Source organism: Prenolepis imparis, unplaced genomic scaffold, assembly GCF_030444845.1.
Source record: "Prenolepis imparis isolate NDT839.2.m4 unplaced genomic scaffold, iyPreImpa1.0 SCAF_13, whole genome shotgun sequence".
Taxonomy (NCBI): Eukaryota; Metazoa; Arthropoda; class Insecta; order Hymenoptera; family Formicidae; genus Prenolepis; species Prenolepis imparis.
The window spans coordinates 7,335,154-7,358,682 of NW_028141171.1; the positions used below are offsets into that span (position 1 = coordinate 7,335,154).

Consider the following 23,529-nt stretch of genomic DNA (forward strand, 5'->3'; position numbering starts at 1 on the left):
TGCTGCTCGGGGGACCCCTTGCTTTGTTCGCCTCGTCTAAGGGACGAGAGAGGACGAAAAGAGGTTCGAATGGAACGAGTCTTCCTCGCGAGCCGCCGGCGCTTCTTTCGTACCGCGGAAACGTAGATCGGCGAATCCGGATCCGAATTGCGGTTCGAGTGTGCAGGATGCACAAAGAGCAAAGTGTTCTTCGGCCTAGTTAGATGTAATCACGATCGCGACAAGGATGAGGACTTAAGAAGTTATCGCGGAGTATGCAAGGCAATTATAAATTTACTCTCTTTCTGTCTGCCGGAGGCAGCTTGTCATTCATACTGACTGATGCACACGAGGCACGTGGTACGTTCCCCGAGTAGCGAGTACAATGATGAGCGAAAGCCATTCTCGATGGAACCACGTCTCTACCATTCCCACGATACATCACAACGCTAGAATGACGTTGCTAAAATCTGCAGCAGCAGCATCGGCGGCAGCGGCGGCTCCCCAAAGGCCGCAGGATCAATAGTTACAGGCTTCCACTGGCGGCCCATGGCTGCATTATAGACGCTCCGTGTAACTCGAATGCATAGGGCGTCGAATATAAGCTGTGCCGCCGACATTTCTAAATTTGTCACCGCTAAACTTTGGATATTTTTTTTTATTCCTCTTCGGATTATTTTAAAATTTTTGTACCGCGGAAAATTATTTTAATGAGATTGTTTTAATTAAATATTTAGAGACAAATTTTTAAAATATTTTTAATTCCAAGCGCAAATTGCAAAAGAAAATAATGCTTACAGCTACTGTACTTCTTAGAAAGGTCAAAGTAGCATGTTTCGACGAAGAAAAGATACAAGAGAGACACTCGTGGACCATCTGTTCGTCTTTGCTTTAATTACGCCCAACAAATATCCTAACAGAAAGATACTTTGCCTTAAAAGCTTTATCGAAGAATTCTCAAGAAATTAGAAATTAGAGAAACAAAGTCTTTATGCAAACTTTTGGATCATCAAACTGTTCTAATTTCTCAAATTGCTATATATAAAATAAAATGTGTGCAGTAAAGATATACACACACACACACACACTATCATATAATTTTCTTTATCATAATTTTCTATTTTATTAATATATTATTTTATTATAGATTAAAAAAGATTTACTTTGAAATATTTTTAAATTAGAAATTCTATTTTTTAGAAAATTATTTATTTCAAACTGAATTATCATGAAGACTCAGTCTATAATGATTAATTTTTTGAGAAAATGAATGTTAATCAGAGAAAAAATTTATTACGAATAACTCATTTTTTAACGTGCGAGTATTGTCGCGCATAGAGAGAAGCTACAAAGTTCAAGATAACAAATACGCAGTTTCCTCGGTCGGTTGGTTGGTTGGTGACGGCAGGGTTTGTTTAGGGTCTGTTGGGCCCTTAAGTAGCGGTACCCTTTGGTATCGTGGACGCGTCGTAGGTCCGCGCACGGAGCTGGTATCACGAGTTTCTCAGGCAGGTCAGTGAAACTGCGCCGTCAAGTTGAAGGCCAACACCCCCACAATGCAACGGCCGAGCACCACCGTCGCTCTCTCCCACCATCATATCGTTAGATCTTCCGCCTCTTCCTCCGGCGTGCCTACCATCCCTTTCCTCCTCGTTCCCTTCTAACGTAACCCCACTTGACACGCGCTCGAGCGATATAGAGAGAATCGAGAAAACTCCAATAACTTGCCGATAACTCGTTTCTGCCGTCGACGCCGCCTTTGTACGAATACTCCCTCGCAAAATGATGGACTTATCGCGCTGGAAACGATTAATCTTCCCCCTGGTTTCGCTCATTTCTCGCAACGCACACCTGGAAGTTTCCCAAAACTCGGGACCATACTTTATGAAGGCAATAATAATCGAAAGTAAAAATGTTTTTATCGAAAAAAATTGCATATGATTTAAGACCAAGTGAATATCTCCTAATATATGACCCCCATCGAAAAAACTCGATAGTTAATGTGTTTATAATTCTATTATTCAAAAACCAACGAAGAACGAGTTTCAGCGGTGTTGCGTGAATGGAGTTATGTCCTCGCATTATAAAGCATCGCGGCGAGAGAACGATTTTCTCTCTTTCTCTCTTTAAGTCTTTCTCTCGGCAGCTCGACCAAAGAAGACGTAGGAGCACACGGTCATTCGTGCGTTGACCATCAGGCAGTCCAGATCGGCCAGTGCGCACGCAGGTGTGGTAACGACCCCCGTCCGTCCATCTCCTTGTCTTTCCTCTCCTTCATTTTCTCCCTCTCCTTCACACGTGAGAGATTTCCTTTCCTTCTCTTTCTCTATCTCTTCCCCCTGTTCTTCGCGCCTCTTTCTTGCCATCTTACTCTCTCTCTCTCTTTCTCTTTTACTGACCCCTCGCGAAGGCCAGAAATTCCAGCCTCCTCTCGAAATAGATCGATGACACTCTCGACGACTAAGCGTACGCACGCACGCATGCATCGTTTCTCTTTCCATCTCTTTCTCTTTCTTCTCCCTTGCTCACGCGAAGGAGCTGATGTCTCTGAAATAACCGAGGCAAGGCTCACTCATCGGACTGGGGAATAAGGTGCAACGCACGCATCCGTTCACCAACACTCTCTTTCCTTCGTCGTCATATCTTCCTCTTCTCTCTCTAAAGTTCCTCCCGCCTCCCCCAGCTTCTTTTCGCGTCCTTCTCCGTTCTTCTTCTTTAATCATTCTCGCTCTGTCGCCGCGTCTCTCTCTTTCTCTCCTCTCTCCTCTCTCCTCTCTCTCTCTCTCTCTCTATGTCTCCCTTTCCTCTCGCTCGTTCGCAGTTGCAACTGCCGTCGCGTCCGACACTGTCTCGAATGGCAGTGGAGGTCATACTATATTAAGATTGAACTCCACTGACACTGCGGCCCAACAGCGTTCATTCTCCTCTCTACTTTTTTCCTCCTCTTTCGCTCTTTCTTTTCCTCTCTGTCTTCCGCTTCTCCTTCCGACCACACGCCTCGCGCACTCTTTTGCCCCGGACTCTCGAACAGCAATCCTCATGATAATACCATTCGTTCGTACGAGAAGATTCTCGATGAAGGTTCCATCGAGATCCCACGATGGAAAATGTAGATTATACCAGGCCGTTAATCTTTTATGGAAATGCAGCGGGACGATGGTCCTTGAAGAGATAACAAGAATATCCTCGAGCCCTTCGACAACGATGGACGCGTGATCGGTGGTGTCCCCGGAAACGCATCGACCGATCGAAATATTTCTCTTTTACGAATCCATATATATTACTATACTATATTTTGTTTAATGAATATGTCACGACCAAGATCGTTTGAAAATAATAAACTTGGTACCATTATGGAAGAAACGGCGCAACAACGAGACGCGTTCGCTCTCGTCGATGATTCATTATCAGTTTACGAGAACCCTCCCGTCGTTCGAGACTTATGCGGCGGAACAGTACGGTTATAATTACGCGATATTGGATGTCACGATATTAATGAGCCGCAATGGATATAATGGGACGCGCGTTGCCCACCATCGAAGCTACTCCACCCAGAGTTCCTCTCTCGCCCGATCGAGAGTCCGCAGGGTGAGTCATTCGTCGATCGACCTACCTCAAACTTATCGAACGAGGGATCGAAGACAATGCCCGGGGAAAAGCTTCGGCCGTGAACGCCGAGGAAAGAAAATTTCGATGTCATCGGTTACGCAGTTTTAGCGCCAGATGTGACCAATCGTTCCGAAGAGAATAAGAGATGATATATATAAGATACGATATATATAAAATATTCCTCTAGATTTGTCGCATCTGCCTTCTATTACGAATGCTCTCGGTAGAAGAAAAGTAAATTTTTTGGAACGAAAGAGAAACATTGAATCTCGATTTTTCTCTCTCTCTCTTTGAACAAATTTTATCGGAGGTCACCGAACGCGTTTCTTTGTTCGATTCGATTCACGTCGCAATTCTCGTCCCTGTCGCAAATTGTTCTGTCTTTCTCTGCCGCTCTTCGCTATTTCTCTCAATATCTCCCCCTCGTTTTTCTTACTCTCGTCTCTCTTTCTTCACCTTGACCAACGCGCAGTCAGATTATTACAGTCTCTCGTCCGCCTCCGGCGCGATAACCGCCTTATACGCAAAATTTATATCTCGACAGTGGAAACCGAGCGATCGAACGAAAATGCGTACGTACGTGCATACGCGGAATTCCGCGCGCCGCGAGCGGAAATTAGCGGGGCGTAAAACTGCGACGAAGAAACGACCCTCTCGAAGAATCGGTGCGAAAATGTGCGGAGAAGCAGAGAGGGGACCGACGGTTATACCGGGCCCATAAATAATGGTTCTAAAAGAATAATTCAACGCCCGGGGCGGCTTCCAGCGTGTGACTAGCATTTCCTGTTTTCGACCGCCAATGAGTTAGAAAACTCTCTGCTAATTTATGTCCTCCCGGTTTCCCCGTTTTCACGAACTGAAATATATGTATGCGTGAAATGTACAATGTATGGGCATCGGGTCACGCTGATTATATTCCGAGCTTCTCGCTCTTCGTCGGAGCTCTTTAAACTTTCAAATCAATATAAGTAGTATTCGGCGAATAATATTAAGAGAAATAAACGCGAGAGGTCACACACAGTTGGCGTGACTACATATTCGTATTTAAACGCGCAAGAAGAAGTCTGTATACAGATGCCTGGCGATATTCGCGCGCGGAGCGAATCACTTGACCCAAAGCGCGAATAATGCGCATGACGCGAATCGATTGCGAAACTTCGGGAGCTAGCGATCTGTCTGCAGTGCGACCGATAGTAGTATTCGCCTACTTTTATACTTTTGCTGGGAGAAACATATATACGATCCTTGGAGAAATCGCGCTCGAGGTCGATCAAGAATCCCAAAGATATATTGTATATATTCTATTCTAAGTTCACGCATTTAAAAGCATAACATTTATTTCATCTCTCTCGATCGACCGCGACATTGACGCGTCGATCTCGCGACTGAATGCGAGATTTATCTCGATGAAAGTGTGAAGCGAAGGAAACCACGTGTCGGCTGGTTACCTCATTAAAGGAACAGGGTCACGATATACGCGATTATGCAACGCACGAGATCGGTTGATCTCTCGCGAAGGCAACGAAAGACGTCTCCACGAAAGAGAGATCGATGACGGAGGACTATTGACTATTGATATTGTCAAGTGACAAGGCTGTTGTGAGGAGATACAGGGAAGGCTTTTTTAAAATTAATTTTACGATTTTAGCACCTGCCTTCTATATAAACACAGTAAAACGATCATCTCACGCAAGTGATTATCATAAGCGAATCGCGGAGAAGAGAAAGAGAAGAAGTTCTCTAAATGAACTTATAATCGTAAATTGTAAAGCACAGACAAGTTCTTCGGCCTGTCATCAGCCTACGTTATGTATATCATTCATTCACCTCGGCTCGAAGAGACAATAGCGTCTCGAAAAAGGAATCAGTCATTCGAGAGAAGCAGGACGTCGTAAAGTTTAATTTTTGAAACCCACGAAAAATTTCCAGATAATTGTGACTGCCAAAAGCAGAAGACCCCTTCAACTATGTATACATAAAAAAATGATTGTCTTGTAAATCAATTAATAAAAATCAAGTAATTTTTTTTATATAAGAATTAGCTTTGTGCGAAATGTAACTTGAGGCATTTCTCGAATAAAACAATTTGATAATTTTTCAAAAAAATGTCCTTTACACACATACGCTAAATAATATATTTAGAGCATATAGTAAAATGAAAAGAGCATAGTAAAATTCTCGCGATTAGTTTTTACGATTGCACAGCGATAAAAATAAATATATACGTTTGTGAAAGAGAACAATACGCATAAAGGCCTAAGCCGAAAAGAAGTTTAGCAAACACGCATTCGTGCAATTCGCGTGATAAGAATTGCGAATTGGAAAACACGGCTACGTTAGAAAGTTACGCGTGGGTGAACCAATTTCATGTCAAAACGCGCGCCGGTCAACCCACGCTGCCGCGCCGCATATCTCTCTATCTCTGTTTCTCTTTCAGTCAGTCGTTCTCGACCCGCGCAAGCGTTACGCACGCTGCATGGATGCCTTACAAGCGAATAGTACGTCCATTCATCGAGCATCGAGGAACGACGCGAAAGAAACTTTGGACGGCAAAGACTGTCAAACTAGCCGCGTCTCCTATTTCGAGCTTTTCTCTAAAAAGAATCCCCTTTTTTCTGAAGTCGCGATTTGCAATCTCGATATCATTGAATTGAATTGAATATATTTTGCTGTGAATAATATGCGATTAAAGCTTTATCCAAGAAATACACTTTCGTAATACAGATATTAATTGCTTCTGTAATTAATTTTAATTTATCGACGAAAAAAACTGTTTGATTTATAATTGATAAATTTTTTTTAATACTAGACGATGCCAAGCAGTAAAACAATATATATTTATTTCGTACAAAATTCGCGGTATAAATAAAGATATCGATATCTAGATAAATGGCTCTATTCCTGCTATCCGCGATGTAGTATACCTTTATTTGTTTTATTTCGCTTCGTTGGCACGACGCTGTCGCCCGTGAAACATTTTTCATTCTCGACCTTTCCCCACTCGCAAAGAGAATCGATATTGGGCAACGGTTGGGCTGCATTAATTAGCGTCTTTACAACGAATCACTGTATCGTTACCGGCATAATATTAATAATACGCGACCGACTCGTCGGGTTTTACGTCACCAGGCGTGGTGCACGCTTGTGGAACGCACATCTTATAAAGTGCAGTGCATATAAAGTATTGAGAATACCCGTTGATATATATATACAAGTTTATGTGTATATATATGTGTGTATATAGTTTCGTCACACCCCCTTTTGCGAGCGTTATCATGACTCACGTGAAAAGACGCAACGGGGAAGCCTTAGGGTCGGCGAGCACGTTAGAAATGACATAGTAATAAAAATGTATATCTCCCATATATACAATATGTTTCTCGATTTTCTATACAAAAGAATCTAAATTATATTTGTTCGATTTAGACATTGCTAATATGAGAATAAAATGACGTTATCAAATAGAGATCTAAAGTACTGAGAACCACTGTCTACTCAATTCATGCGAGAAATATAATTTGTGCCTTTTTCAAACTAAACGGGTGGAAATTGCGAAGCAGAATATATATGTATATATTCTGTATATGTATAAGAGGAACAAAGAAACGGAATATTGGAAAAATATTTTTATTTAGCACGATATGATAGTGCAACGCCGCGCTTATTTTCCACACGCTCGAACGTCTCTCGAAATTATTTATCACAATAAGGACGAGGATGCGATAATTTCGACTGCGATAACGGTAAGGCACCAAGACTCATCGTCAGGAAAGAAGTAACCGCGTATGCGATTATTTCGAAAGAGCTGTTGTCATACACGTGTAATATATACGCGTTCGACAAACTGTTGTATCCTTCATCCATATCTCGTCAAAAATGATAAAATTACAAATTGAACTGACATTTGACATTTTCCGCGAGGCTCTCTTTACGTTCACACGCTTCCTTAGTTCCTAGATCTCGGTGCGAATGTCCGAAAATTGAATTAATTATTCGTGTATACGCAACGGGGTTATCATCCCGTGTCGCCTAACCCTCTTCATTGTCGTCATCGTCTACCCTAACCGACGGATATCCCTCCACGACGAATACACGCACACACGCACATTCGCTCCCGACGAGACACGCGTGGCTTATCGATCACTCGCAGAAACAGCCCTCCTCGTCGTGTAACAGGCCCGACCGGTGTTTCCGCCTGAGATATTGACCTAACAGTGAATCATCCGCGACCATGCTACACCGAGCCGAGTGATCATTACGGAATATATATATATATATATATATATATATGTTCGATAGAACGCGAGATTACTTGTTCGAACGTTTGCGAATAACAAGCATTTTTCGCGTTATTTGTCGCATTCGGGCGATTAGATCAACCGGTGGTGTCGGCGATCGTCTCTTCGTGGCCAATAATTCATTGATCATTCGCGACGCGAGGCAAGTGTATACGCGAGTCGCGACGTATCTCGCACGTGCGATAAGCGCACTGTGTGTGTGACGCACTGTTTTCATTGTCTTCTCATTCAACCGTGGCATCGGTAGAAACGGCGCACGATCGTTTATCTGCCGAGAGAACGACGCGCGACTTCATCTCACTTCACCTCTCCTCTCTCTCATCTCTTCTTCTCGAATCAACGAGAGGAAAATATTATATATCGAATGCGCGGACAAGTGCATCGTACGCTTGATTTCGCGACAAGGTCGCGCGAAAGAGACTTGTCGATAATTTCGCGCCGAGCTGTTCACGACTATATAACCTCGGCGTTTTCTCTCTGGTATACGAGGGTACATTTTCTGTAGGGCTCTCTCTCGTTCTCTCACCCTCCGAACGCACGATCGATATACCTACGTGCGGTGCATGCTCGTGGCGTGCCGATGTCTCTAGAAAAGATTAGCGGCCGGCTACGCCAATGGTTTCCATGGGAACTTATTCAGGAACAGAGACTTGAGTCCGGACCAATCCGTGCCATTTACGTTTCCTAAAGAGAAAATCGCGCCGGCCGAAAGCAGGCTCCGGACCGTCAAGAAAGACGAGCGAAAGAAAGCGTCGCGAGCAACGTTTTGTAAGTATCTCGAAGCCCTTTACCGTTAGACGAAAAGAAAAGAGAGAGATAGAGAGAGACCAGAGTTATATATAACTTCAAATATTTCTTTAAAATTTTTTCCGGTAAGCCGCACCGAACCGAGTTAAAAGAAAGAGGATTAGTCGAAAAAAGAGAAACGGAGAAAGACAAAGAATGATCGCGGTCGTTTGACCGAGATGAGCGGATATCTCGGGTTGCTCGACAAATACAATCGAATTTCGATGCTACCTGAAATCGTTCGACCCACTCGACCTGACAATGCGGAGATGTGGGAAATTCAACGAAACTGTATATCCGTCGATATATGTATAACTCGCTTGATTTCACGCTGCCTCCTCTCTCTGTCTCTCTCTTTCTTGCTGTAAACACACGAGCGTGAAAACCGTGGAAAATCTGTGTTGACAATTTCCTCCCCGAGTTGGGTGTTACATGTACATACTCGCGTTATCTTACCTCGACAGATTTTTATAATCGTGATTTACGCCGCACGTTTAATCGTAAATATAATATATACGATATCTAGAAAAAGTAGATGCGTTAAGCGCGCATAGAAATCTCGTCCAACGCGGACGCTATCTCTCTTATGTTTTCTCTTCGAGAAAATTGCGAATTCGCGCACGATACCGAGATAAGAACCGCCTTATATCAAGATCGTGTGCGAATTTTTTCTTCTCTCGATCGAACCAAGTTTCAATTCTCGCAAAGTATAGCCGTAATGTGATCCTAAAGTGAGTGCATACTTTGGCAATGACGACATTTCATTTATCCTATACGGCACACCGCGATATATACACTTTATTACGTTTTCTTGCAAAGTTCTACGAGATAGGATAATATACTGCACCAGATATACAACGAGCGGTAAATTTCATCGAGGTAGCATTAAAATTTGTCAATATTATAATGCCAAAAAGTCGTACAGTAAACAACGGTGTTAACTAAAAGCTCAAGTGCATAGTGTATCTCGCATTTGATACGTAATTCCCGATAAGTAGAATTCAATGTTTCTCGAAATGTTTTTTCGCGATTCATTTCACGTTGCATATATATGTACCTATATAAACGCGATACATGTTGCTTTATTAAAAATTGTCACAGAGACAGCCTCTGTGCATTCATGATTTATTTGTATTATTTATTTAATCACGTCAAAATATAATATACGAGAGATTACTAAATTTCCTTTTAAATATATATATATACTTTTGAGTAGTCATCTTTTCTCGATCATTGAGATTACGACGCACAAATAATCGCGAAAGGTCTCGCGCAGTGGTAGACATCGCGCAGACGAAAAAGCCTTGAAGAGTCGTACATCCTTGAATTTATTGCAAAATCCACCAGTCAGTCGCGAATTGAGCGTAAACAGACGCCACGCAGTTGCGTTCCTTGCACTTATACACGTCTCCGTACCGGAGAAATCGATATCTCCCTCAAGTATAAAGAAGAGCGCCACGAGCCGCCACGAGCCGTTTCTACCATCGTCGCATCTCTTTATGGCATAAAAATAATTGTTACTACGTGGACTCTACTGCCCCGATATTTATATCACGTCTATCGATTGTCGTCTCCTCGCGTCAGCGAGCGATGCAAGCTGACTATTCGCATAAAGGCGTTGATCGATAGTTTATCTATGACGGACGAGAGAGAGAGAGAGAGAGAGAGACAGAGGTATAGACTACTCTATCTCTGTTGGACGTGAGCGCAACAAAGTCGCAAATATTATCTGCGAAATCGCGTTATTTGCACGACGAATCAAATGGAATCGAAAACTTTCGTCAAGAGAGTACAGTCGATGTAATCTCGCGATACTCATCATCGTAACGTAAGTCAAATATTTAACGTTGCGCGAATAATATCAATCGAAAGATAAATCGTACGATATCGAACTGTGCGATCGTGATTGAAAGCGAATGTAATGGCGTGTCGTTTCTGGATTTTTTCAGAAATTCGTGTTCTAGTTCGTAGAACCTATCTGAAGTATCTGAAAATCGATCGATCGCGATCAATCGATAGATGTCTGCAACCGCGTTCGATCTTCATTCTCGTAAAGTTTTCTCGCGAGAATGCGCTCTCCGACAAAAGCTCGACAATGTCTCCTGGAGTCTCGGTGAAGGAAGGAAATAGATCGTCCAAGAATACCGCGCGAAAGAGACGAATCTAAAACGTGACAATGTCCCGCAAAATTCGTCACGATTTACGCTAAATCTCTCAAATAAGATGGTCTCAATAAAATTTTTCAACATTTTTACTCGGCGAATCCTTGAATAATTAGGTAGAGGAATAAGAGGGAGAAAGAGATCTCCACAAATTTGATTTCACTTATCTTGCACACAAAGGCGTTAGAACTTATGACACGCTTGTATGACACGTGTCATCAAATAGCACAAGTTGCACAATGAGTTAAAGTATTCAGTAATAACGCGCGTTGGTCAACGCAATGATTTCTAATTGCATGCCTAATGGTTCGTAATCGCTTTCGACTTAAATCAAACCGCTTTCAACTTGGCAGCGCTCGCGGATCTTCGGTCATTGATGCGTGCGTATAAGAGTTTAATACAAATTAAAATTAATCACAGCTGTTGAAGCGTACAAAGTTTCGCTTGATTCCGGGATCTGCGATAGGGATCGTGATAATGAGATATCAAAAACCATTTTAAAAGCCAAGAATAGGTGTTAAACCGTTTCGTTCGCGGCGGAAATGGTGACAAAAAAATCGCGTACGACATTGCGAATCTTGAGATCAACGAGCGAAATTCGGCAATGTTCTTATCAGTCTTGAGATTCCTGAGAGAAGTTACGACCGGTCGTGTCCTCCTTTGAATTCCACGAATTCTGCCCGTCGAAACTGGTGCAGTCGGGGTGGGCTTCATAATCTCGCAAATTTCAGTCCTAAAATGGCTCTAGAACGTTCCGAGAAAGAGAGACAGAGGGAGATTGGCGAGAGAACTAAACGGAGACTGGATTCGACCGGCGCTTTTGTCGTTTTCTCGAAACGAATACAAGGTACAAAGAACTGCGACTCATTGCAAATGAGTGAAATATAATCCGTACGATGCAACTTTCGAATGACTCGCATCAATATGCAATGCGAAACGCAAATCACGCTGAACTCATTACGCCTGCTTGAACTCTAATCGTAACTCCTATAATAGAGTTCTTTCCACAGACAACTCTATTTATTACGCGTCCATATAATATGCTGTGTAATATGCATTTTCAACAAAGTAAATCGAGATATGCCTTTGACATTGAAATAACGAAAATGTCAACATCGTTGCCTAGACGATATCACGCTGTTATCGGACATTCTTAATTAAAGGACACAATATTTGATTAACAATACATCTTTCCGATAATTAAACCTGTTATTAAACACTATCCGGATAATTGAGTGATCGATTAAACATGTTCCAATAATAAAAGTTTCGCTATCGATAATATACAGTGTCCGTGAGAGTTATCAGTCGCGGTAAAAATGTCACAGACACGTGGAAGGGCGCGTTGCACTTTCCGAAGCGAGCGATTCGAAAAGATACGACAAGACGCCGGGTGTCGAAATCAAGGGATGCAGCAGAACACGGGGCGAATTTTTGTCGCCCACGAGAACCTTCTCCTCCCTCCTCCCCGAATCATTCACCTCTTCGTCTTATTCTTCCTTCCTCGCGAGACCACGAAGAAGATCGCGCGAAGAAGCAGAGGTCGAGTGGAGGAAAGCGAGCGCGCCATACGAGAGAGAGAAACGATTCCAGTCGAAGAAGGGCCGTTCTGCCCCGCACATCCCACCCGTGGTTTCCGCCGGCCTTGGAGCCACTGAACCACTCCGTGGTTCAACGATTCGAGGCCTCAGTGGTGCTCAATGCCGAGAGAGAGAGGGAGGCGCCGAACCACGTTTTGCCGGAGTAAACGACGAGGAATGACGAAGCGACGAACCGGTCGCGGAACGCGATACGCGAGGCCGGGGACTTCTGATAGCAGGATTGTTTGAACGAGATAAGGTGGCACGGATAAACCCGGCTGGCTGACTTGGCTGGCCGGCCGGTCAGGTCGGATTTTCGCTTTCTTAACCCCCTTCCCCACGTCTCGCCATCCTTTTCGTACCACCCACTAGATGTAAATGAAGAGGCTCGTAATCTGCTTTGTGTAGCGGCTTGTTTAGGCAGACTCGAAACGCGACGCATTCTCATGGAGGCGAAAAGATGTGACATAAAGATATCTTTAGGAATTTGACAAGAGAACTTGCTGCCGCTCCGCGTGAAAGAGACCGCGTTTCGATAAACCCACCGCGAAGCACCTTCTTTCTCTCTCCTCGCACCTTCGTATTTAACTTCATTTTCGGGGAACCTAAAAATGCCCGATATTGAACGTTATTAAGTGGCGGATCAAGCGATTGGGCGGGCAAGTTAAGACGCGCTCCTTGTAAATCAATCGACCCGTTCTTGGAAATAGTCATTCGACCGAGGAGAAACGCTAAAAGGCACGAGCCCAGCGAGCTTTTCGGATTCGAGGCACGATCCGGGTACCTTCCGTTCCTTCGTCCTGCCTCGTCTAACACAGCCAATGACCGTCGTCGCCATCCACATCGCGCTCGTCATGACGAATGCGCCATCCAATTCCCCCCTCGTACTTTCTAAGCCTCCTCGGTCATCGGCAGGAAGTAGGAGAGTCCGCCGACAATGTCGCCTCACCTCGCCACGAAGATTTTACCCCGCGATATATCACGTTTGTGCCTCGATAGCGCGGTTGCCCTCCCGCCTAAATCGTGTCTTTCAAAATTTCCACTTTCTCTTCTCGGAAATACATATTGTGTATCTTTCTTTTCCCCTTTCCGCGCCTGCTAAATAAATTTCGAAACTTAAATTCAACGAGGGATGTCAATTCAATGTCGAAGACAATAAAAATATTGGCGCGTAAGAAGAATTTTACAGATACGATGAAGTCGAGGGAATGAAGGCAACGCAGGAGAGCCGCTTTGGGCTGGAAAATTCCGTCAAAGTACTTTTTGCCCGCCTCGGCTGTTAGACACGGACCATTATCGTTCGACGTGAAACGTTCCGCACGAAGGGTACGCGAGAAGCTTCGTGAAACGCAGGTATATAGCTCTCCGTTGAAAGACAGGTATTATAACGTGCAATCCCGATGAAGAGAGAGAAAGAGAGAGGACGAGGTCAGGTCCGGAAGGACACGGGCCATGGAATACATCCTCGGCGCACACAATAGTACCAAAAATTGCCGTCCTGCCTCGACGGAAGGACGCGTACCACCTACGACGGCTACTACCTGAGGAGAAGGACGGACGTGGCTAAACCACGTTCTATTCATCGCTTTCTCTTTCGAGATATTAGAAACACGACGTGGACATAACGGTGTTTTCACAAACGAAATGGAATCTCGACGAGTTTTAATTTTCGTTACATGCCGTCGACGTGAACAAATGAATATTCAAATATTTCATCATCGAGATTGAATAAAGGCATGGAAAAAAAGATCATTATCGCATATTTATAGCGTCGAAATATCATATTGATTTGAGCGCGCGCGCGCGTTGAAGAGAACATTGAAAGAAAATCTTGAAAAGCAGGTGCGTCGAGGCGGAATAAAATATTTTGGGCGCGCTGAAACGAAATGCGCGCGCGCCTTCGCGGAGGAACAAGACGGCACAGGACAAACCTAGGCCAGGTCGGCTTAATTATATCGGGCACCTGTCTGGCCACGTTGTCCGAAGGAAACGGGCACGTGCGTTCGTACACCTTGTCTCTCTTAACGCAACCGATTAACTGGCGCGCTGCTTTTCGGCGCGAATGACGTTGACAAAAGATGGGCACGCGCGTGCAGGTGCGATGCGCCGTTATCTCTCTCCCATTCTCTCTCGCTCGTTTGCTTGTAGAAGCAGAGTTCGTGAGGAACGATGCACCTGCGGATTCGTGTGCGCGGGAGGACACGGCGCGCGAGGCCGACGACTTCTGCTCGAAGACGAAGAAGGCGGAGAAATATAGGCGGGAGGAAAAGGGAAAAAAAACCTCGAAAATCGGACGCGCGATGCAGACACAAATAAATCGCAAAAACATAATAATAGAGAAAGAGGAGACAGCCGAAGAGCGGGAGGGACAGGATGAGGGTGGAGGAGGGAGAGGTCCAAGACGGGGCACGCGAGAGGCAAAGAGAGAGAGAGGGTGGTAAGGTAGCGCACACACGCGCTTCTGCGTCGGTAGGTGCGCTTTGTCTCAAGGCGAGCTGCTCTCCTTCGCAGGCGGCTCTTCAAAAGAAATGACTGGACAAAGGAACGGGTATGCGAAGCCCACGGGCGGGAACCACGACGTGTTTCATCGGTCGTCGTACGCTCCGGAGGTTGAGAACCTCTCGGACTCTTTGTTGTCTACGAGGATCTCTCTCTCTCTCTCTTCTCCGAGAACTATTGGAGGCGCCCCGTTTTATCATTCCCGTTTTCGCGCGATCTCCGGGAAAGATCTCTCGCACCTTTCGCGATGGATCGCCGCGATCTTTGTTTCGTGAAAAGTATGTGGTGTGGTTCGTGAATTTCGACACAATATTTCTCTCGATTCTCCTTTTTACCGCGATCGAGTTCGAGATCACCGACGTTCGCGAAATATCATACGGATATTTACAGGGATTGGGAAAGATTATTCGATATTGCCGTTTACGTAAATAATCTCGTTCATCGAGTTGAGTTAAATCCTAAGCAGAATTATATACGAATGAAAACAGAGAGACGAAATGCTTCGCCGTTCTTTTAAATAATCGATATCTCTTTCCCGAGAGAAAAAAAGAAAAGAAAAAATATTTTGCTGCATTTTTATGCTTGAAATCATAAATCTTTACATGTTGCAAAACGACGCACGACTATCAACCTTATTTCACGTCTCTATATTTTTATATGCCATGAAAACGAATATTAGTATCACTGTCGAGAATTAACAAGGATTGTAATGAGTTTCAATTCCCATTGCGCTATATATATGTATATATACACCAACGTCGCGCTCATTCGTCGAGTTCGTTCATCGACAGGAGAGGCATTAAAACTCGAATTTGAATAACGATCCCTCCTGACCTATAGAATACCTAACTGCCGCGAACGACACGTGTACTACAAAACACGTGGCGCAACCATGAGCGCGACGTGTCGCTCTAACGTCGTTAGTGTCTCACTAACAATTAGCGACGAAACGGGGTTAGCGCCTTTTTCTAAACCCGCGCCGCGCTTTATATCTTCGCGTTAATGAACGACGATGTCGGCAAGCGTTGTTCGTTAGGAACATTTAGCGATTTCAATAGAGATGCCTCTACAAAACGCGACCGCTATATTCCAGACCATCCAACGGGACCTCGTTTTTTTTAGTTATTATATCGATATACGTAAGAAATGTCGCTCGAAATAATCGTCGCGTACAAAAAGAAATAAGGACGGGTGTGCATTTTTCTCGCTGCACGCCGCGAACAAAATGTTACGTTGCGGGCTTAAAGGCAACTTAATAACGATCGCGTTACATGTCCCAATAATATCGCGAGGGAAAGTTTCTCTCTGAATAATTGGAACACGAATCGTTGTCGAAACACGCGAAAAAAACCGATCATGTGTGACCGTCGCGCCTCTGCATCTAGTAGCGTAAAAAAGCGTCAGATGCACGTCGTCTACCGCAAAAGGAATCGTGCAAAGAAAACTATTCTAGGTCTAAGGCAGATCGCGCTTTCTTCAGTCATACATCGATTATTTCTATCGAGAATGCGCAAAAATTTAATTAAACTTAATGGCATATTTGTTCATTATCGCGATGTTTACTCTAACGCGAACGGTACCTGCAGTAGTATTTGTCGACAAAGGCAGGCGCCGAGTGACTTAGCGCCGACTGCTTCGTGCAAAGGCGCTATTAAGGGCTTGCCTATTCGGAGCGAAATGAAAAATGAAGAGGATGCGAGGAGGGGAGGAAGAGGGCGGAAGTGGGTCAGTGCCGCGATTCGTCACCTTCTACATACAACATTCTCGCATATCTCTCTCTCTCTCAAAACACACACACACACAAATCGTAGGGGACCTGTATACGTTGGAGCGACCAGAATGCCGTCGTCGTCGTCGCTTTCCCTTTCCGCGACTTTTGTGATTGCGTAACGGTGACAAAAGCGTTAAAGCCTCGCTCTAACGTACATAGTAGCTAACATATTGCTTCGCAGCACGTGCCACGCACGCGAGTACGCGACGACAGCTTTCTCGTGTCATTTGGGAACAAAGAAAATCTTTTCATCTCGTATCTAATCTCATGTCAAACATCAGACGTACATTCTTTCTTATAGCTATTTACTTTCGATAGCTATGAATACATTTAAGACAGAGTGAATCATAATTATTTCATAATTGAAAAAATTTTTTCATGTAAAGAAACGTGAATAATGAATGGACTACTAGATGATAAGCTCAACACTTTTCTTTTTTTGGACAAAGCAATTTGCGGCGCTTTCGCGAGTTGTGATCTTCCTAAACGGATTCGATTTCATGTCGTTGTTCGCCGTATGATTTCATTAAACTAGGACGGAAAAGAGGCTCGAAAAAAAAAAAGGTTTGGGACAGTCGATCGGCCTCCTCTTGAGATCGAGAGTGAACGGATGACTGTGCGACAAAGACCGACCGAATGGTGAGTGGGAAGACGCCGGAGCTACGAAGAAGAGGAAGAAAAGGAGGATGGAGAGTATCGTCGTATAAGAAATGTAGAGCGAGAGGGAAATAGAACGAGTATATGCGGGAGTCTCGTTTCTCACTGCACGCACGCACACACGCAAGGTGCGTGCGTGTACGTTGCACATGCATACATCGAGGATCGAATCGAGCCGCGAGTCGAGAAGCCAAGAGCAGCGAAAGGATGAAGCCAGCCACAGCCAACCACCAACCTCGGCTAGAAAGAAGCAGTCAGCCAACAGTAGACAGTCTTGAATCTTGACCTAGGACACGCACCGCCGACTACGTCACAGTTCGACGTACTACGAAGGCTCTCTTACGTGCTCCGCTTGGTCGACATTCATACTCGATTCTCGACCAGGATGAAGAGAAAGGTCGGCGTGCGAGGCCGAGGTTTTTCCTTGAGCCTCGGAAAAATGCGCTCAAACGGACACGAGTCGAAAATTCGCGATTCTGGTCCCCGTATACTTTTCTTACTCTCCTTCCATAAATGAACTTTTTATGTAGATTAAAAATCAATTCGACGAACAATTACTAAACTTTTATAATTGTATATACATTCACATAAATTTCATATAATCGCTACATAAGAAAATGTCATCTTTACTACAAGTGATAACTGTTTTTTCCAAGCTGGGCGCAACTTATTTATGTATTAAACGGAGTCTCGGGAGAAACGAGGTGCGCGCTCTACAGAGACTCTCGGGACTTTTCCTCGTCCGGACGGAAGTGCCACGTCGAGTGCATTGTTGCGAGCGAAGTACACGGGATGCGGATTGGCCAAATGGAGCGAGAGAGACTCGACCGCCTGCGCGTCCGTGCATAATACACATTCACGTCTTCATCGCGGACTCGTATGCGTGCAATGTGTATACTACGAGGAAGTGAAAAAGAAAGAGAGAAAGACTGAGGTGGGTGGACCACTTCCTCTTGGTACACGCGGTCTTCGGAATAATCGGATACTCGTGCGGAAAAAGGATGTGCACCGTTGTGAAAAAGAAAAAGTTACCTTGATGCACTCGAATGACACTTTTTTCGTGTGTCGAAAACCCGTTCTCCGTACATATACACGCGGTGCACGAACTGCAGCAGAAATAGGCGGCTTTGTTACAGTTTTCGCGATGTTCGATTTTACGCGAAGCATACATTTTTCAAAGAATCGTAAAAATTCGTCGCTCAATCCCGCATTCGCAACATTGATTACTAGTGACATGAAAATAAAACTAGTGTTTCTCGTTGTTAAAAATTTTACTTCTTTTTGTTCTATTTTTTTACCCTGAAAAAATATATATTTGTATGTAAAATAAAAATTGGTAATTTTTTTTATCTTTCTCTAGTTTTAAAATTTGACTTTATATATTCGCGTCGTGCATGTACGCCCCGCATTGTGTTATATCATGTGGAAGTTTCGCATTGATAATTCAGAATTGCAGACTTTGTTACAAGCTTCGTGAATTGTAGATCCGCACCGAGAGAGAGAGAGAGAGAGAGAGAGCTTCGCAGGTCGATATGCAACACCGCGGGTGCACCATCGTGGATGCAGGCTATATGTCCCGCAAGATAAAGAGAGGAAAAGGAAACGGAGAGAGCCGGGACCGAGGTCTGACAAAGGAGCCGGAGGAGCCCGGCAGAGGAAGGACGAGGCGGCAGCGAAGCTGAAAAGCGAGGAAGATTCTTAGGCGAAGTCTCTCTCTCTCGGATATTCGATATCCCCTCGTGTATATCCTCGAATACTGTCCCACACAGCGTCTGGCAGCGTGCAACAAACAAAGACGTCGCCATCCACTTCCGATGAACGAGCCACTCTTGCGCGTCTCGTGTGAAACGAAATTCTATATTATCCTGTCTTTCGCGAAAGAGAGAGAGAGACGTATATCGATTCGGTAAAAATCGACCGACAAAATCGGGCGCGAGAGAACTTTATATACCGCGATGCGCAAATGATTCTCGGTTGATTAATTAAGGTTAACAATCGCTATTCATTGACGATTACGAGCGGTTCTTTAATTGCGTCTTTCATTATCTCGTTTGTCGAGAATGCAAATTCATCTTTACGGTCAACAACTCGGAAATTTTGAAGAGCCCGAGCTTTGTGCTTTTGTAAGGGCGCTGGTTAGGTATACGCTATTATTAAAAATCGAATTTTCTCCCTCTCCTCTCCTCCTCCTCCCATTATTCCGAATTGCAGAAGATGACAAAACGCGCGTATGTACAAGTCGCCTGACCTATGATGCGCAGTTTAACGCCCATATTAGCGGATGTCGCTTTGAATGGGAATGTAATAAAAGTCGCGTGCAGCATAATTTTAATTCAAGGTCGACGCGCTCGCTTTCAAACAGATCCACAAGAACACGATTGTTGCGCCGGCAACGTGCATATTTTATATGACCGTGTATATTCTCTTCTCCCTCAACCCTCTATCGAGAATAATATATATATATATATATATATAAATATAAATGTATATATGTACATACATATACTATATATTCAACATATTTCTCACGTGATGCACTCGCGAATTCTCAACGGTGGCGATCGTATTATGCGGGCTGCATAATTAACGGCAATAACATTTCTTTATCGCGTCTCGTTCCGCCTGAATTCGCTAATCTTTGTTTTCAGTAATTTATTACTCGTGTTATATAGCCTGTCATTGATACGTGCGTAATATCAATCATATGATCGATGCAATTATATAATCGATGGATATTACTCTATCATTCTACAAACTAATACGAGGCTACTCACGATCAACAGTCTTCCTCGCGAGAAATGAGGGAGAGGAAAAGTATCGAAAACAGACTCCGGAGGGAAGTTGGATAGACAGGAGAGAGGAGAGGACCTCCGATCGCGGTAAGTCCATAGGGTAGTCCGCGCGCACACACATGGCAGACAAAATAAATAGAAAACGAGAAAAACCGCTCATTTCAGGCAACGCGCCATAAACATCTGCTAGACGGGGGCAACACGTCGAGGCCCACAGCGGCTCTCAAACAATTCGCGCTCTGGTAAAGTCGGTGCTTCTCTCCCTCTTTCTTTCCCTCTTCTCTCCTTTTGCTATACTTTTACTCTCTCGAGCTCGATTCCGATCTCTCTCATCACCGCGTGCGACCGGCGCTTCCTTCTCGCCCTGTCTACCGTATTCCTCTCTCTCTCTCTCTCTCTCTCTCTCTCTCTCTCTCTCTCTCTCTCTCTCTCTTTCTCTCGCTTGTTCCTGCGGGTTGAATGTCGATCGAGTTTCGAGCATGAGAACGGAAAGGCCCGGTGTGGGTCGGCAGCTGCTTCGGAGACCAACAAAGGCATCAACAACCACCACCACCACCACCGTCGCAGAGGCACCAGCAGCAGCACACACCACCATCACCCTGGCCTGGCCATCGCTCCGCCGGCCAGCAATTTCTCGTTTTTTCTTCCGAAGGACTTCCATTCTCGAAATGTGCTGCGGCGTTGCGCGTTCGATCTTTTTGTGCGAGGGACGCGGAGAGTCCGGACCCGCGGTGAAAAAAAGAATTTCAGGCCGCCTCGAAATCGGTCGTGCATGATCCCGAAAGTTACTCTCGAAAAATCCCGCCACGATTTTCTATAATATCACATACCTGCATCTGACTGCAATAATGTAATTATCCTTAAATATCCTCGTTGATTAAAAAATTAAATATAAGTTTCATGGAAGATATCAAACATTTGACGAATTTTATTATTCTATTTCGAGCACATGTTGTTACATTTTATCGAGGATCTTATATGAAGATGTAGATAGAGTAAATCGTGTGTATCTCGCGAGATTATATAATAATCGATCGATTAACCCCGATTAAAAGAGCTGATAAAGATAATTTTTGCACGATATGGCGTGGCAAATTTTCGAACGAACGAAACTTCTCAGATTGTCTTTGAAGAGAAGAAGCAGGTCGGCATAAGGTTTCGGCGGAGAAAGTGCGGGAAGTTTCGACATCTTCGCCCGCAAATTGAACTGGAAAGAACGAATAAGCGACGAGAGGGCGAACGAACAGAGGACGGACGGATGCGAACGGATGATCCGTTCCCGTAAAATATAAAGGGAAGGAAAAAGATGGGTTTCTCGGACAATCGAACCGCGTAACAAAGTATCGACGTCCGTTTCGAAAACAGCGCGTAATATTCACGTAATAATCACGTAATCCAGCTGTTTCTCCGTGTACAAAGTTTCTGCTTTCATGGCCGGAAACGCATCATTTCTGCGGCCGGCCGGCCGGCTTTTGTAAACGACTGCTGCAGCGCAAACTCGGGATGTGTCGAGGTGCATTCGGTGCATATATTTCTGCGTGTGTGTGTGTATACAATCGGTTTCACCTTTCCCCCCTTCCTCTCCTTTCCCGCGAGAAACATCGCACCGAGAAATCATTAATTTCAATTAAACGCCAATAATTAATTCAAATTAACACAGATTCGCCTACATCATATGGCGTAAAACGGCGAAACGCTTTTGCTGAGTAAAAATTAATGATCGAAGAAATCGGAGCGCGACGCATATCACACGCATACACACATATATATACATAACTCGCCACCGCTCTTCATTAATGCAAATGAGTTCTGTTATGTTCGTGGCCGTTAGTCGCGCGATTATCTAGAAAATGTAAGAAAGTTCCCTTTTCACTTGGTAATCAGCGTTCATGATGATAATAAAGAAAAGAGAGAGAAAGAGAGAAAAGAGGAGAAGCCGAGGTCGGAGTACATCTGCCGACCAAATGCCAGGTAATTCGAGAAAGAGAGAGAGAAAGGATACTTTTGTACTAACAATAAATATCATTATTAAATCTTATCTCTAATTGTAATCACACTACCATATGTGCGTGAAAAAGTACGAAGGAATTTAGAAAGAGAAAATATTTTCCTCGTGTACATATTTTTCCGCCGATAAGATTGAAATGTTTCACAGAAAATAAATTCTAATTGACATGAGTGTCAAAATTTTTTTAAGATGAAATCATATACGCCTTGTCCAAGTCTTCACCGACGTGTCCACGAACGAGTCATAAAAAGCGTACAAAAAATTGTGTCTCTCTCTTTCTCGTATTACCGGCACTACTTCTTCCCTTCCGGTTCACGATGACGCGTTAATGAAGACGCGGGACCTATTAACACGATTTCATCGGCGACACAAATCTTATGATTCTGGAGAAAATCCTGGCGTGTGGCACAGGATCGCGAGACGATGCCACGTGCCACGTGCTCGCAGACAATACTGTGAAACCACACGCCTCTCTCTCAAGTTTTGTGTTTAAAGTTGTACGACTTTGAAAGAACGTTATGCATTCACCGTATCAGACGTACCATTTCTCGATACGCTTTATCGCTTATATTTTTAAATAATCTCTTAAACGCGTAGCTTGAAATTTTAAATGACTACAAAAAGTTAAATCTGCATAGAAAATCGACGAAATAAATCACGAATTAAATTATCACAAATTTTAGCATACATAGAAATTTAATCTTTTGACATCAATTTTCTAAAAATTTCAAAGTAATATATAATTTTAATAATAAAAAATGTATATATATATATATATAATTTTGAAATTCTTTTCAAGTATTTATTTAGACTGGAAAGAAAGATTTACATATGTCTTGAAAAACAAGAGAGGTAGCAATGTCAGGAAAAAAAAAGAAAGAAAAATAATAATCGTGAGTGATTCTACGTAGGGATAGCGCACGGTCACTCCTTGCGCTCTCACAATTCCTGGAAGCTGCAATTATATATATATTTTTTTCATTTCCCTCGCGAGTCGAGTTCCCTCTCGAAGTCACGCGGTGCACAAGCTAACGACCTGGATAACCGGCCGTGATATTTCCAAAGTAACGTCATCGTTGGCCACGATGCGACGCGAGGCGACGGGCCTGGCGACAGAAGCACTCATTACAACTTCCGGTCCAGGAGAGTCGTGAACGAGCGAGATAGAGAGGCGTATATAATCGCCGGTATAGAACGGGGAGGAGAGAAAGAGAACCAACAACAACGGCGACTTACGAGGGAAAGAGAAGCCGAGAGAGAGATAATACGAGAACGAGGAGAAGGGCGAGAGGGAGGAAAAGAGCTAGAGAGGCGACGAGAGGTACGGCGAGCGAAAATGCTCAACAAATAGCCACATCCTCATAATGGAACGGCGTATCAAACTCATT

The 23,529-nt window shown here is 44.0% G+C and overlaps 1 protein-coding gene and 1 long non-coding RNA gene across 2 annotated transcripts in view; one reads left to right on the plus strand and one right to left on the minus strand.

Annotated features, from left to right (window-relative positions):
- Window positions 1-18,543, plus strand: part of LOC145944850 (uncharacterized) — a 55,283-nt gene extending 36,740 nt beyond the window's left edge. The window contains exon 3 of the long non-coding RNA XR_014426754.1: window positions 17,998-18,543. This is a non-coding gene — a long non-coding RNA (uncharacterized LOC145944850). The remainder of the gene's footprint in view (window positions 1-17,997) is intronic.
- Window positions 1-23,529, minus strand: part of LOC145944848 (RNA-binding protein MEX3B-like) — a 50,694-nt gene that overhangs the window by 21,976 nt on the left and 5,189 nt on the right. The gene's annotated exons all lie outside the window — the stretch shown is intronic.